The sequence below is a fragment of the Ambystoma mexicanum genome, chromosome 6p, assembly GCF_040938575.1.
Source record: "Ambystoma mexicanum isolate Mex_15411 chromosome 6p, UKY_AmexF1_1, whole genome shotgun sequence".
NCBI classification, from domain to species: domain Eukaryota; kingdom Metazoa; phylum Chordata; class Amphibia; order Caudata; family Ambystomatidae; genus Ambystoma; species Ambystoma mexicanum.
The window spans coordinates 1,535,447,622-1,535,462,806 of NC_090935.1; positions in this window are offsets into that span (position 1 = coordinate 1,535,447,622).

A 15,185-nucleotide genomic window follows, 5' to 3' on the forward strand; every position below is an offset into this window, starting at 1 on the left:
CTGTTGAGCTTACAGCGCTGCAGAATTGGGCGAGGCGCGGACAGGACCAGATCATGTGAATATAGTCAGCACTGTCGGAGCCCCACCTAGGGCAGCTCGATGGCAAGTCGTTTGAGATGTGGTGTAGTCTATTTGGGGTGTAATGGTATCTATGAAGTACCTTGAATTGAATCAGCTTGAATCGAGAATTGTAGGACACTCCATGAATGCGGGCACACATGCGGGTCCATCGCTCATCTGACACTTCCAACCCAAGGTCGTCCCCCCAAGCTTGTCTCAGTTTAGTGAGTGGTGGGGCATCTCTGGTCTGCAATAGGGTGAAGAGTCTTGAAACTTTGCCTCGAGTGGGTGTGGGGAAGGTCAACTCCGTGATTATGAGCTTGTTCGGTGGTATCGCTGGGAAGCTGGGGTAGATGTGTTTAAGGGTTTTCCGGAGGGAATAGTACTGGAGCCAAACAGAAGGACTCCGCCTAAGGGACAATGGGAGGTCAGCCAATGAAGTTTCCCTGTTCAAAGGCATCACGAAGCAGCTCAAAGCCTGCCTCTGCCCATCGGCGAACAATGAGAGGAGGCATGTGTGGGACCCCCGGGAGGAAGTTCCAAAGTGGTAAGTTACCATGAAATGGATGGGCGACTCCCAACAGCTTCCAAGTTTTCAATATGGCCAATGACGTGCAGGTCACTGGGTCAAGTGACTGCGGCGCTACCGGTGCGGGTGTAACAATCAGGGACCGGATATCACGGTCACTGACTGCTAGCCTCTCGAGTCTGAGATGGGGTGGGGGATCCACCGCATTGAACCAGTATGAAGTGTATTGGAGTTGTGTGACTAGCCAGTACTTGAGTAAATCGGCTGCGCCAAAGCCGCCCACCTCCATTGGAGCGGCTAAGGTTTTGAATTTGAGCCGGACCGCACCAGAGTGCCAAAGAAAAGTGTTAAGGATACGAGTCAACGCCTGGAAGAACCCGGAGCCCAGCCAAAGAGGGATGTTGGCGAATCTGTACAGAAGTTGGGGTAGCACCACCATCTTCAGTACTCCTATCCTGTCCGCAAGTGAGATCGGGAGTTTGTCCCAACCCAGTGCCTTCGTTGTGAGGTTTGTAAGGTACTTTTGGTAGTTTTCCTCGAAAACACTTTTGAAGTGGCGAGACACTACTATTACAAGATAGGTGAAGTTTGACTGGGCCCAAGCGAACCCTAGCGTGTCGAGAGGGGGGCGCGTGCAGGCAGTGAGTGGAAACAGTGTGGATTTAGAACAGTTCACTTTGAGGCCGGAGATACGCCCGAAGAGGATGGTATCTTCCAGTATCTGAGCCAAATTGGTATCGGGAGAGCGAATAAAGAGAAGGGCGTCATCCGCGTATAGGGATAGTATGTCTGACTGACCCGTAGTGCATAAGCCCCTGTGTGCATGGGATTGACGAAGCATGTCTGCGAATGGCTCCATCGCAATGGCAAAGACCAGGGGGGAGAAGGGACAGCCCTGTCTAGTTCCTCTAGCTATTGGAAAGAGGGGGGAGCACCGATCCTCGGTACGGACCCTAGCTACTAGATCAGAGTATAGCAGTTTGACCCAAGAGAGGAAGCAGGGACCGAATTAGCATTTTTCGAGCACCCACCAGAGATATTTCCACGAGACAGAGTCAAAGGCTTTTTGCATATCGAGTGTCGCGGCTACTGCCTGGACGTTTGGGCTGATTCTGCTTATGATGTTAAAGAGGCGTCTCAAATTCAGGGAGGTGGAGCGTCCCGGGATAAATCCCGCTTGATCTGGATGGATTATATGTGGCATGTAGGGGGCAAGACGTTGGGCTAAGAGTTTAGCATACATTTTTACATCGCTATTAATGAGCGAGAGTGGGAGGAAGGAACCGCATTGTGTGGGGGGTTTATCGGGTTTCAGCAAGACGGTTATCGTGACCTCACGTAGCGAGGGGGGAGCTGGCCCACCTCTACCGATTCATCCCAGAGGGCCATCAAGTGGGGGAGGAGGAGAAATTTATAATGTTTGTAAAATTCAACGGGGATACCGTCGCAGCCAGGGGATTTACCTGATGAGAGTGAGTTAATAGCGTTTGAGAATTCCTCGAGGGTAAATGGATTCTCGAGGAAGGCGATGGTCTCAGGGGAGAGGGTCGAAAGAGGAAGATTGTCGAGATAGGAATCGATGTCCGTGGATGAAGCACTATCCGCGTTGGCATACAAGGATTTGTAGAAGGAGTGGGATTCGGAGTTGATTTCTTCCGGTGTCATGGCTAGAGAGCCATCGGGTTTCTCCACTCCCGGAATGGGCGGGGTGCCGAACTCCCGACGGAGAAGCCTGGCCAGAAAGCGGCTTGGGTGCTCACCCTCACCGTACTTCCTTGCAAGGCCCGGATTATCCAAAAACCGCAGCTCACGGTCTGCTAAAGAGCGGAACGTATCAAGCTCCGCACCGATTGATGCTAGGAGTTCTGAAGTTTGGTGAAGCGAGCATTGGGCCTCCAGTGTGGACAGGGCAGTCTCACTCTCCGCGATCTCTCTGCGGATTGTTTTAAGGATACCGTTTTCCGTGGACAGAGCAATACCTCTAATGTATGCTTTGAAGGATTCCCATAGGGTAGCCTGCGAGGATACCGTATTGGTGTTAATTTCGAAGAACTCCTCGATGGCGGTCTCAAGCTCGGAGCTGAAGACAGGGTCGAGGAGAGAGTAGGGTTTCATTCTCCAGTGCCTGACTCGGTCGCGATCTGGGCCCCAAGCGAGAGTGATGGTCACTGGCGAGTGGTCAGAGAGGGTTCTGGGGAGGATCTTAAGGTCAGATACATTCCTGACAAGTATATCGGATATCAACCATCTATCGATTCGGGAATACGAGTCATGTACCAAGGAATAGAAGGAGTAAGCCGGAATCAGGGTGTAGGAGTCGCCATACATCCACCATAGAGAGACGGGGAAGAGATAATGTAATGTAGGCTGCTCTGGAGAGTTGGCGGGGCCTGGAGCCGGACCTGTCTAGGTCTAGGTCAAATATAGTATTAAAGTCGCCTCCCCAGAGAATAGGTATCAGGGGGAAACTGTCAAGGTGGGACGTGAGGTGCAAGTAGAATTCCGGGTCATCGATGTTAGGGCCATATATATTTAACAGGACTATCTCTTTATTCTGCAGGGTACCATGGAGAAGGACATATCTGCCCTGGGGGTCAATCTGTGTAGATATGGGGTTGAACCTGAGGCTCCTGTGAATCAGGGTCATGACTCCACGGCTCTCAGTGGAGTAGTTGGTAAAGTACCTTTGAGGGCCCCATGTTTTAGAAAACTTTCCACAGTGCTCAGTGAAGGTGTGTGTTTCCTGTAAAAACAGGATTCTGGCCCCATGTCATTCGGCCTGCAGCTGTAATTGTCTCATTTTTTTATAGTTACCCAGGCCCCGCACATTCCAGCTCATGAGTGTTAAGGTGTCTTCAGGCAACAGTTCAGAGAATTTTGTCAATGGTTACAGGATAGCAATGCAGTGATCCCCTCGGCCTGTGCACCGTCTGTCCAACATTGCAGCATCAGCGGGCCGTGTTGCCCATGCTCCACTATCCTTGAGATTGCCAAGCCTTTTTTAACATACAACCCAACATTATTACCCCTCCCCTCCCACATCCCCTCCCCAAACAGAGGAATGGTAACCCCAAACCCAAACAACCATATCCAAACCAATGGCATCAACGCAGAGGGGGCCTGTGTACTGGCCAGGCGGTGATGCTCCGAACCGTAAGGCAAATGAAGGATAAGCATGGTGCCTCGTAGTGGCCACATGCACAACCCGGCCAGAACCCGTGTGGGCGGGGGAGGCACGGCCAAACATAGTAAAGGCAATGATCTGAAGGTCGGGAGCAGGGACCTCCCTAGCAAGCAAATATAACGTGTAACTGGAACCAACAACAATGGAATGGGAACTCTAGAGTGGTGAATGGGCGCTGTGGAGGAGAGTTAGACGGCACATTGAGTAGTTACTTGCGCGCTGCAAGGCCCATTGCGTGTCCCAAGTCGGAGGGCGCTTGGGACGGTATACAGGCAGTGAGGAGCTCTGCAGCACCAGACGGCACCCCGGAAGGGGGGGATCAACCAGGAAAGTGTTCATCAATGAACCTAGATGCTTCCTCGGGAATTGTGAAGAAGTACACCCGGTTGGAGTGTTCGATCCTCAGTTTGGCGGGATATAACAGAGTATTTGATCTCGAGGTCACATAATCTCCTCTTCACAGCCAGGAATGTTTTACGCTCTCGTTGAACCGCCACCGAGAAGCCTGGGTACAGAGGGATCCTTGCAGCCCCCAGTAAGAGTGTACCCTTGGCTCTCGCCGCCATGAGGAGGGCGTCGCGGTCGCAAATGTTTAGGACTATTGCTATGATTTGTCGGGGAGGCGCGCCAGGCCTAGGTTTTGCAGTAAGGGCCCAGGTTTTGCAGTAAGGGCCCACTGGGCTCTCTCAATCGCAACTTGTCGGGAGAGCTTTGGAGAGTCAAGTAATGTTAGTAAGGTGCGTTCAACATAGTCTTCCATAGGTTCCTTTATGGTATCCTGGGGTATTCCGATTATGCGGAGGTTGTTGCGCCGCGAGCGCGATTCAAGGTACTCGTTCTTTTTCTCAACGTCAGTGACGTGGGAGGAGAGCGCGGATATCTCCGCCCTGAGGGAGCCCAGGTGATCCTCGGTAGCACTGACTCGTGTTACGATCTCAGCCACCCGGCCATCAGTCCTCTTCATGTGGGCTTTAATAGACGATATGGTGCCGTTCATGTTGTCCAGTTTACTGTGGAGTGTGGTGAATCCCTCACGGATGAATTCCATCATTTTCTGAGAGTCAAAGGGGACCGAGGTCGATGAGTTGGACGGATCCTGGCCAGGCTCCTCAGCCAGAGAGGCCTTCGTAAACATATTGATCGAGCTTTGTTTCTTCCCAGCCCCTTCGGTCATGGCGCCAGATGGACCGGAGGCCCAGGGGCCAAGAGGAGTGATAGGTGTGTCGAGGCGGAGCAAAAAGGAGAGGGTGCCTCCGGGGGGGTCAGGCAAGAAGATCGGGTTGTTCAAGGGCTCAGAAGGACGCCAAACTGCAACTCTGCGTAGAGCAGTAATTAGAGGTGGAGTCCATTGAGGTGTAGTTGGCCGACTGCCAGTAGGGCCAAGGGAGATTCCTCCAGTCAAACACGGTGGGAACAGGTGGAATGGGTCGCAAGTGAGGCCACCGGAGGAGACTATCCTGGAGGGACGGAGTGGGGGTTGGAGGCCAGAGGGCCGGTGCAGCAGCAGCGTCCAGGATAGCAGTATCTGTGGGCTCTAGTGAAGAGGTCGGGAGGAGCGCCTCGCCTGCTGTGGAGTAGGCTGTTGGAGCGCTACAGCATGTAGGTCCTGGACAAGTAGGAGGCAGACTGACAATCAGGGCCCGACAGCAGTTAGATGGTCGGGGTGGAGGTCCCCAGTTCAGAGGATGTTTTGACGGGGGGAGGGGTCCGCCCGAAGTGCAGTCTGAGCGAAAGGTATGGTTCTGGTGCTAGAAGTGGTCCGCAGGGCCCCCGGGTCCACCCCAGATGTATAGAAGTTGGGAGGTGGCCAGCCTGGGCCCACAGAGAGGCCACCGCCACCAGGCACCCCAGGGAGGCCGAGGAGTCCCCGGCCAAGTAGAGTCCTCCGCCAAACAGTTCGAGGGCGGGCTTGGTGTGTTGCCGCTGAATGGGGGTGCGGGGTACACTGAATGTTGTTCAACACAGACCTCTTAAAGAATAGTACAAGAGGGCATGGGCCCCGGTGGCAGTCTCAAAGCAGAGGAGGGTGAGTGATGCCTGGGCACTGGCAGCGATGGAGGTAGGGGGCGCCGGGACTCACCGCAATCGTCCAGGATAAGGCAGCCGCTCATGCAACACCCCAGGAAGAGGGGCACCCACGGCAGAGCTCCACGGGCCTCGGGAGTCAGGACGCCGCCCAGGATGGGCGGCAGAGCAGGGCGCTCTGCAGCATACAGGAACTCTGTGTCCAGGGAGGTCCCCGACCGACACAGGCGCCGGGCGTCAGTGCGCCACCCTCAAGGTGCAGTGTGAGGCGGACGCACAGGTCAGGGAGGACCCCGGGTCCGGGCAGGCGCTCGGGCTCTGCGGGTCGCGACCTCAGTTCAGTGGAGGTGGCAGGATCGGGGCGTCCAGCTATGGCGAGGCCCCCGTGGGGTCAAGGCGTCCAGGAAGCACCTCGAGGGCCCACCGCAAGATGTCTCCCCAGCGAGGGTGGAGGAGCAGGGTGCGGAGCTGTGTCAAGGACCTCCGGGTTCGCGCAGGCGGCAGGCCACCCCGTACGGCCTCCGCAGGCCGCCGGTGGATGAAGTAGGAGGGCCGCAGCGCGCGACTCCCGCGCCCCTCCCCCACTGCAGGCCTCCGATCCCCGGCTTCGGAGCAGGAGCGCACTGGAGCCAAAGGCGGACCGATCAGCGTCGGCTCCCGGGCTGGAATCAGTGCCGCGTATCTTCGTGAAGGCGTGGACCCAGGACACGGGGCTCAGGCTGCGGGCGCACGGGACCAGCAGTAATACGTTGAGGTCGCTGATGGAAGGAGAAACAGTGCACCAGAGGAGAATCTTAGTCAGAATATCGCCTCTTAGGACGGAGCTCCGCGTCAGGCGGCCATTTGTAACGAGCGCAACAGTGCCCCCCCAGCTGATGGGTATTTAAACGTCCCACTACTATGTAGCTCCTACAACAACTAGAACACATTGTAGGTTTCCTGGTTCTAGTAATCTTCATCACTACAGTCTTCTTTCTCGTCTCAGTACTTTGGTATAATTTGTTAGCAGGAACCCTGATGGCAGTATAAGATGGCTGGATGGGTTCAATACCACAATAGGCGATGACAGTCTATGAACCTAAGTGGGGCGTTATACTCAGAATGGAAATGTGGGTGTTGTGTTTCTTGTGACCGGTTTTTCTCCCGCCCATGACGGTCCCCCACCCCTTACAATCCTCCCTCGGGCAGCCGTCCCCAGGGTCGGGGCCAGGTAGCGGCTGCCCTTTGCTGGCCATATGGGAAGAGAATTTCCCCAGACAGGGAGTGATGATGTTGCTGTATACATCACAAGAGTTAAAAAAAGATCTTTTTAGATCTATTGGAACCACACCTTGAGACAGAGAATAATTAACAAAGGAGGTGATAAAATCACACAATGAAGAAGCAGCATTTGATTGTAGTTAAGATTAGTATGTTTTAGTTTTGAAATTAAGGTACATATTTCTTTAGGGGTACCCGGAGTAAAAACAAATTTGGCTGAGTGTCTGTTATGGGGGGTTGAGTTTTGGCAATTTGAGAATCAATGTTGAGTCAGATGGTGTTGACTTTTTCTATAAAAAAACTCAAATTAATTAGCCAATTTGATGGAAGGGGGTAGAATCGATAAAGTCCACAGGGGTTGGCTACATTTTGTATTACATCAAAATGTTCCTTGGGTCTATTATTAGCAATATCTATCTGGGTTTGAAGGAAGCAGAGATTGTGAGTGATAAAAGGTCATGGGTCTGAAGTATTTCATTATGTTTTACACAATTAGGGTCTGCAGGAATATTGGACTAGATATTAAAACCTCCAAGTATAAACAAATTGGAATAGTGGAGAGCTTCTGTACCAAGGAAGAGTTCAAGATTTTCAAGAAAGGCACCGATGGGACCTCGGTGCCGGTAGCAAAAAACGAATGGCAGGAATAATTAGGAGTCGAGACTTTACAATATTGGTATATTTTGTTTTAAAATGTAAATTGTGAAATACATTGATTGCTGCCATTCAAACTGTGTACAGTCATCGGTATACCAAAAACAGAGCAGGCAACAAGCAAAAAAATGTGGATTCAAATTCAACACAGTGATAACAGACTACATCCGAAGAAATCATTTAAAAATTTTGAACAGTTGATTTGTATCTTCTTGTTTGTCTTTTTTTTTAAAATATGGTTTACTCTAATCATGCTTAATTTTTTCTAGTTATTTTTCATACTGTAAATCCAGCATCCAAATTGCACACTTCAAATAATTAGTTTGCAATACCAATGTTCCATTATATGATGGCAAACTCCATATCTCGCAAACGTTTATGTTTACATTGTATATGAGAGGCGGGTCTTTAAAAGCACATGGCTTGCGATTGTGCTCAAAACATTGCGGATAACACCCGATGAAAAGTGTGTTAGATGACAGGTTTTGAAATTCTTCTTAAAACATTATTTGAATAGCTGCACTGCTTCTAAATATTGGTACATCAAACTGGCATGGTTGTTTATATGATGGTGACGATGGCGCCATTGGATAGTGTTAAATTCACATGTTGTGAATGGAGACCACCATGCTGAATTTAATTGCCATAGCAAGGATACATCAGGAAGGCATATCTGGGGATAGAAAAAGAAAATATTCAATATTCGTCCATTATCAATACATGTTACATCATTTTCTGCCTATACCTGCGGTCTTCAAATTGTGGTACTGGCCCCCTGCCAGGCTCCAAGGGATCTCCCGGGTGAGGGACTCACAAGATATTTGCAGGCTCCATTGCTGATATTTCCTGTCAGTTGTTCTCAAACAAGTGTGAAATGTTATTTTGACTAACAATGGACCGTTTACTCAAAGTTAATAGCTGCCTCCTAATATATGTCATGTAATGTGGTACTCCATTAAAGTCTAATGGACACTTTCTGGAGATAATCTTATTGACAAAACGTAAGTATGAAGATCAACCAGTTTTAACATATGCACTAATATTATCTTCACAATCTCGTGTTTTGCAAGAGGGCACTCGCCAATAAAGTCAGAAACATTGTAATATCATTGACTACCGAGTCAATAAACACACACAAAAAAATACAATAAATAAAAGGATGGCAATGTGTATAATGCATTTTTGACTTGATTTATTCAAATATGTAATTTGAATGTTTTATAGTTAGATATATATTGTTATAGAGAGACAGAGCAGAACGAAACTGGCAGTTAAAAAGATGGGGGATGGAGGCAGGCTGGGAGAGACACAGGGAGGAGGTAAAGAAAGAGGTAGAGGATGTAGAGTGGTACGAGGGAGGAAAGAGAGAGTGAGAGGAGGCAGAGAGGGAGAAGGAAGATGGAGGAAGAGAAGAGCGAGAAAAGGAGAGAAAAGGGAGGCTGGTCAAGACTTGAGAAACAGGCAGAAGGTGTAGAGAGTTATAGAGCAAGAGGGAGAGAGATGAGGGAGGATGAGAGATAGAGCGAGGAGGTTGAGAGAGATAGAGAAAGAGAAGGAGGAGGAGGAGCGAGAGGGAGGATGGGCCACATACAGATAGAAGGTGGAGAAACAGAGAGCGAGAGAGAGAGAAGAGAGGGAGAGCGAGGAGAGATAGAGGGAGTGCTGAGAGATAGAAAGAGAGAGGGAGTAGAGAGAGAGGAAGATGGTAAGTTATAGAGGGAGAGCGAGGAGGGAACATGAAGAGATACAGAGGGGAGATATATATATATATATATGAGAGAGAGAGAGAGATAGGCGGGAGGATGGAGAGCTAGAGAGAGAGAAAGAAGGAAGGGAACCCCTGAGTTATACAGACTTGTGGAAAATCCAGTTAAAAAGCAAAGCTTCGGAGGCCACTAGTGGGCAAGATGGCTGCTTAAGTGCCGAGCTCCATACCCTGCCCTGAGACTTCAGAGGAGATGTGGTGAATAGCGGTGGTTTATAAACGCTGGGCACACTCCATTGAGCGTCGGAACCACTGCAGAACCCATGAGGCCAAGAAGGTGGAAGGTTCCCCACCCCAGAGAGGAGAAGCTGTGGCCACACGTTGCTCTCTGGGGCACAGGAGGCAGTCAGCAGGGCCGTGACAGCTGCAAGGCCTGAAGGGGGAGGTGCGCAGGCAGAGCCCCGCGGGAGCCCGGACCCCGCGTTGATGGAGGGCCATGGCACTGACCTGCAGTGGTGTCGCTAGGGGGGTCCCTGGGGGGGGGCAGTGCCCCCCTCTGAAATCAAGTGCCCTCCCCATGTTCCCCCCCACCTCAGCTCTCAGATGCCAGCAAAGGGTGCTGTGTGTACAGTGTTAAAGAAAAAAATGCTCACGTTCCATTGTAACAATATTTTCCCTGAACCAAAACACAGGCAGTCCTCTCCAGCCCCTGTGATCCCTAGTTTCCCAATTTGCAATTGCTTGCAAGGCCTCCAGGCTATCATGAAGAGAGATAACACAGGTGCTGGAGAGGACTGCAAGGCAAGCTTTTTGTTTTATTGCAATAAGATGCTACATATCGAATATGAGCTTTTTGTTTTTTCATTTTACTCAATTCACATTAGTGAACTAATGTGAATTGAGTAAAACGAAAAAACAAAAAGCTCATATTCGATATGTAGCATCTTATTGCAATAAAACAAATCGGCGGCTGCAAGTCAGGTCAGGCCAGGCCCGGTGCTTAACAATCTTCCCCTCCCCAGAGCAGATCCATGTAACTATTTTACCTAGCTCCAGCATGTGCATTGCTTTTGCAGCGCAGCACAGTTTGCAAAAGCTCATTGGGACGTGCTAGCCTAGGGCAGCCGGTGTTTGGTGATTCTAGTATCCTGACTACAGCTTTGGTCCGGTAACAGCAGCAGACCCAGGAGTTGTTCCCTCAGCACACCGGACAAACTGGACTGGTTAGACTGGTACTGACCTGTACCAGACCCGTGTAGGGGGAGTCGCAGAGGTGCTGGCCTCCAACCTCCGCCTGGGGCTTGTCAGATCGGAGGACGGTTTCGCCGAATGCGGAGTGCGGTCTCCCGTGGGAAGCAATTGAAAGCTCCAGGCAGCGGCATTGTCTCACAGTGAAGGCAGGGTGCCCACACTAGCGAGCGGACCCCCAGGAGGCGCACAGGAGACTGAGGTAGGAGACCACTGGTGGGGGAAATCAGGGTCCGCTGGCCGGCTGGAGGGCTACGGGCGCCGCTGCATGCGAGGAGATCTGTTGGGTATTAAGGCCGCTCTCCTGATCCTGGCCGTATCAGTGCACTGAATCACCAAAGACTGCCCGAGGGGAAATAAGTGTTTTGGTCCTAACGTGGAACAACTGCAAAAAAGGAGACACGTTCAACGCAGCACTAAAGAAGCTGCTGAAAAGACATTCATAGAGCTATAAGGCAAGACTGAGGGATAGCACAGCCCGACACTTGTGTTCCTGGGCGAGACGTGAGCTGCAAACAGTCGCCTCAAGCAAGCTGCAGCAGAAAAGGGCATAGGGCCTGCAAGGAGACGAGCACCGTACCTAGTCACACCCCAAAGCAGGTCAGGAGTGTGTGGCACCCCCCAGTGGAACCAGCTGTCAAACAGAAACAGATAGCTGCGCAGAAGAGGGAGCGACGGGCCCTGGAAGCTGGTGAGCAGCCCCCCCACCCATGTACACCCCCTATTCTCATGGGAGTAAAAGACTAAAGGAGTTTTAGATGGAGCGAGGGGAGAGGACCTGAAGGGGGAAACCTGGCCACAGCGGCTAGGTACCGCAGCTCGGTCCTGGAGACACTGATTCATATTGTAACTTCGCTTCTACTGTTATATTGTTTACGTTTATGTATTAAGTTGTTCACTTGTACAGCGCTTTGGTGAAAGCGCTTTATAAATCAATAAATACAAATACAAATAACTCTGGGTGTCGCTGGGGGCGGTCTAGCCCAGTATAAGGATCCAGCATGCGAAAGGATCCCTGTGGGCTAGTGGAACCAAAGCTGAAACCCCTCGAGAGCACAGAGCGGGCAGGGGAGTGGAGGTCCTATGAGCTGGAAGGGGTCACTTGCGAAGTTTCAGTTTCACATGGAAGATCCCATGATGCAGGCTGGGAGAGCACCTCCACCCCAGGCTGAATTGGGCTCCATAAGGACGGACATACAAACCATCTTGGAAGAGATTAGGGGTATGAGGATGGACATGGGTGCGAAACTGGCAGACCTAACAGCCAAGGTGACCATGCTTGAGGATAGGATGGATGGGGTTGAGGCTAACCAAACATCTTCAGGCCTCTTGGAAACACAAATAGAGGCCCGCTTCATGGAAATGGAAAGACGTGAAGAGGAGATACTCTTCAAGGTGGCTGATACTGAAAATCGTGAGAGACAGAACAATCTCAGGATTTTTGGGCTGTTGGAGGTGGAAAGTGAGGCCCCGGCAGGCTTCAAACATAAGGTGCAGGTCATAATAAGGATGGTCCTAAGCGCAGAGGAAGGTGAAAAGGTCACAATAGACAGGGTACAAGGGCTGGCAGAGGTGCCCTTGGCCCATGGTCGGTCCTAGCACGCCTGCACTATTATGGTGATAAGGCGAGGATCCTCGAGAAAGCAAAACGTCTAAAGGACATAAACTATGGTGACTCAAAGCTCACCATTTTTCAGGACCTCTATGCCCAAACGCTGCTGAGGCAAAAGAAATGTGGAGCCTTCACCAGGTGGCTGCAGGAAAAGGGGGTGAGGTACTGCTGGTGTTCGAATGGGAGGGGCAAAGACATCACCTGGTGGCAGAAGAGGACATACAATGGGTCATGGAAGATTTGGTTGGCAGCCGGGAGAGTCCTACTTCGGAACATGGCGGATGAGGATTGGATCCTCATTGGGGACCTAGGGCCCTGGAATCTCTACGAGGAAAGTGAAGGGCAAAAGGAGGCCGGAAGTATCTGAAATTGAACCCCCCCTGCTTCACAGAACGAGGACACACATGAAGGGGAGAAGCGCAAGACTAAGTTGAATACCTACGCCCTCTAGGTGGCACCCAACTACACCTAAGGGCCTCAATGGAGGCGAATCAAAATTGGGGTGGTCATGGTTTAGTTATTTCTTGCTGACAGGGGGGTGGTCAGCTGTATAGTTTGTTTGAGATCTAACATTGTTGAAAATTAAGAGTGCTTTACGGGTAGAGGGCACACAGTTGGGGAGGAGGGACCCGGGAGTTGGGGGGATTTGGTTCAGGGTTTAGTTCAGGAATTGGCAGGATATAAACCCAAATGGGTTGGTGTGGTAAGAATGGAAGAACTGCTTGATATGTTGTTCACAGCAGGGGACGAGTCCCTGATAGTCCGATAACCACGCCCAGCATGACTGGGCGATGGGGTCGGACGCCTCAATCTAGGGAAAAGGTGGGTGGGATGGGTGGGGAGGGTGAGGATGGTGGCAGTGGGAAGGAGGAGAGGGAGTGGGGAGGGAAGTACATGCTATGGAATCCGTACGTTGAGGAGGCCTTAAGCCTCGTTGGACACAAGAGGGCTAAAACAAGTGATGGGTGAAGGAGGGGTATGGTTGAGGAGGTGGTTGGTACACTGAACGTAAAGAAGGGTTTGTACTCTCAAAACAAACGGTCCCCGACTAGCAACATGTTTCGCAAATAGAAATTGCTGGTCCACTTTTTACAGGAAACACATTATTGACAATGGCCAGAGTCACTGAATAAAGGCAAAGAGACAGGAAGGAATGTTTGGGCCACTCACAAAACCTATAAGAAGGAAGGGGTGGGTATATTGCTGGCCAAGTCATTCTGCATGACGGAGATTGAGACTAAGACAGGTTTTGGCGGGAGGTTCTTGGGTATAAAAAGGTACATACGAGGGAATACGGATCACGCTTGCCACCCTCTATGCGCCCAACGTGGGGCAGATGGGGTTCCTACGCCAGGTATTTAAGGTGATGAACGGGTGGGCAGAAGGAGCAATGCTGCTGGGTGTGGATTTCAACTTGTTTTAGGACCGCAAGCTGGACTGGTGGTCTGCAAAGGGGCTGGGGACGAGAGGGGTGACAAGAGATAATCTTGCCCTGAGGGACCTTCTGCAGGATCACTTCTGTTTGGACATGTGGTACAGGTCCTGGCTGGGGCCCGGGGGCTATTTGTTCCCCCCCCCCGCATCAGTCATAACCGACGATTTTTTTTAATTTGAATTATTGGAATTTTGGAAAACAACTCAAGCAGACAACCCAGAAACAACCCGTCCCTCCCCCCTGGTACACACTGGAAGACAGTTCAAGAAAGCAAGAAGTGATCCAATTCACATGAGCGGAGCTTCCTCCAGGGCCCTCCCAACCCCACCTCCCCACCAACATAACCTTGTAGTACAAAGCGTACAGTCCATTGACACAGATCTAAGAGACGAACAGAGATCACCCTGCAGAGTCACACCAGTCAGAAGATCCCAGCTTACCTGGAGATCCAGGGCCCCCCCCTTCCGACCGGCCCAAGAGGTATACCGTGTATGCATCCCACATCCTATTTTCACCTCAGCTTTTCCCCCTCATCACATCCCATCTGGTTTCCATTCCGTATCGTTGCAATATAGTACATCTTTTGACCACTGTGTAATAGTCGGACTCCGTGAACTTCCCCATCCTATAGCCACACTGCGTTTAGTCAGGATTAAGAGCAAATTTACCAGTTTCCTAGTCTCTTTGGGTATCTGCTCCGTATATCCTAGCAAGGCCATCACAGGGTCTGGCATCAACCGTTGCCCCACTATGTCCCCAATCACCACAAACACCTGCCGCCAAAAATGCTCCAGCTCAACACACTCCCAAGCCATATGAAGGAACCCCGCCCCCTCATATCCACATCTAAGGCATGCCCCAGACCTCTGAGGGAAGTAGTCCCTCAGCTGAGCAGGTGAGTAGTAACACTGATGCAAAAACTTATAATGGATCAACTTGAAGTTCGGGTTGACCGCCCCCTCGCTGGTCATCTCACAACAGTACCTCCAAGTATTTGCTGGTAATTCCCTTCCCAGCGATCTTTCCCACATTTCCTTAGATATCCTCCCCTCGACCAACCTCGCCTTCAAAGCCGATCCGTACAGACTGGAGAGCACCCGCCGTCCCATATCTCCCCCCCAGGACCTTACTAAGCAACTCAACCTCTACGGGTGGTTTCGGGAAGGAAGGGAACATCCTTTGTAATGTCACCCTCAACCTGTAATACAGAAACACCTCCAGTGCCGACAGGGCTCCCCTTTCCCTCAGCTGGTCTAAAGAGATGAAGCTCCCATTCGGAAACAGGTCCCCAAGTCTAGTGATACCCAGCCGTTTCACTGTGGCTACATACTTTGCCTCGCTAGTCAGGGGGATACCAGGAATATATATTGGCGGGAGTTCCGGCGAGTAGCGCACCCCCCCCCCCCAGTGGATGCACGCCCCAAAAAGGACCAAGCCCAGCAGGTAAGCTCCACCAAATTGCTAGGGGATCGC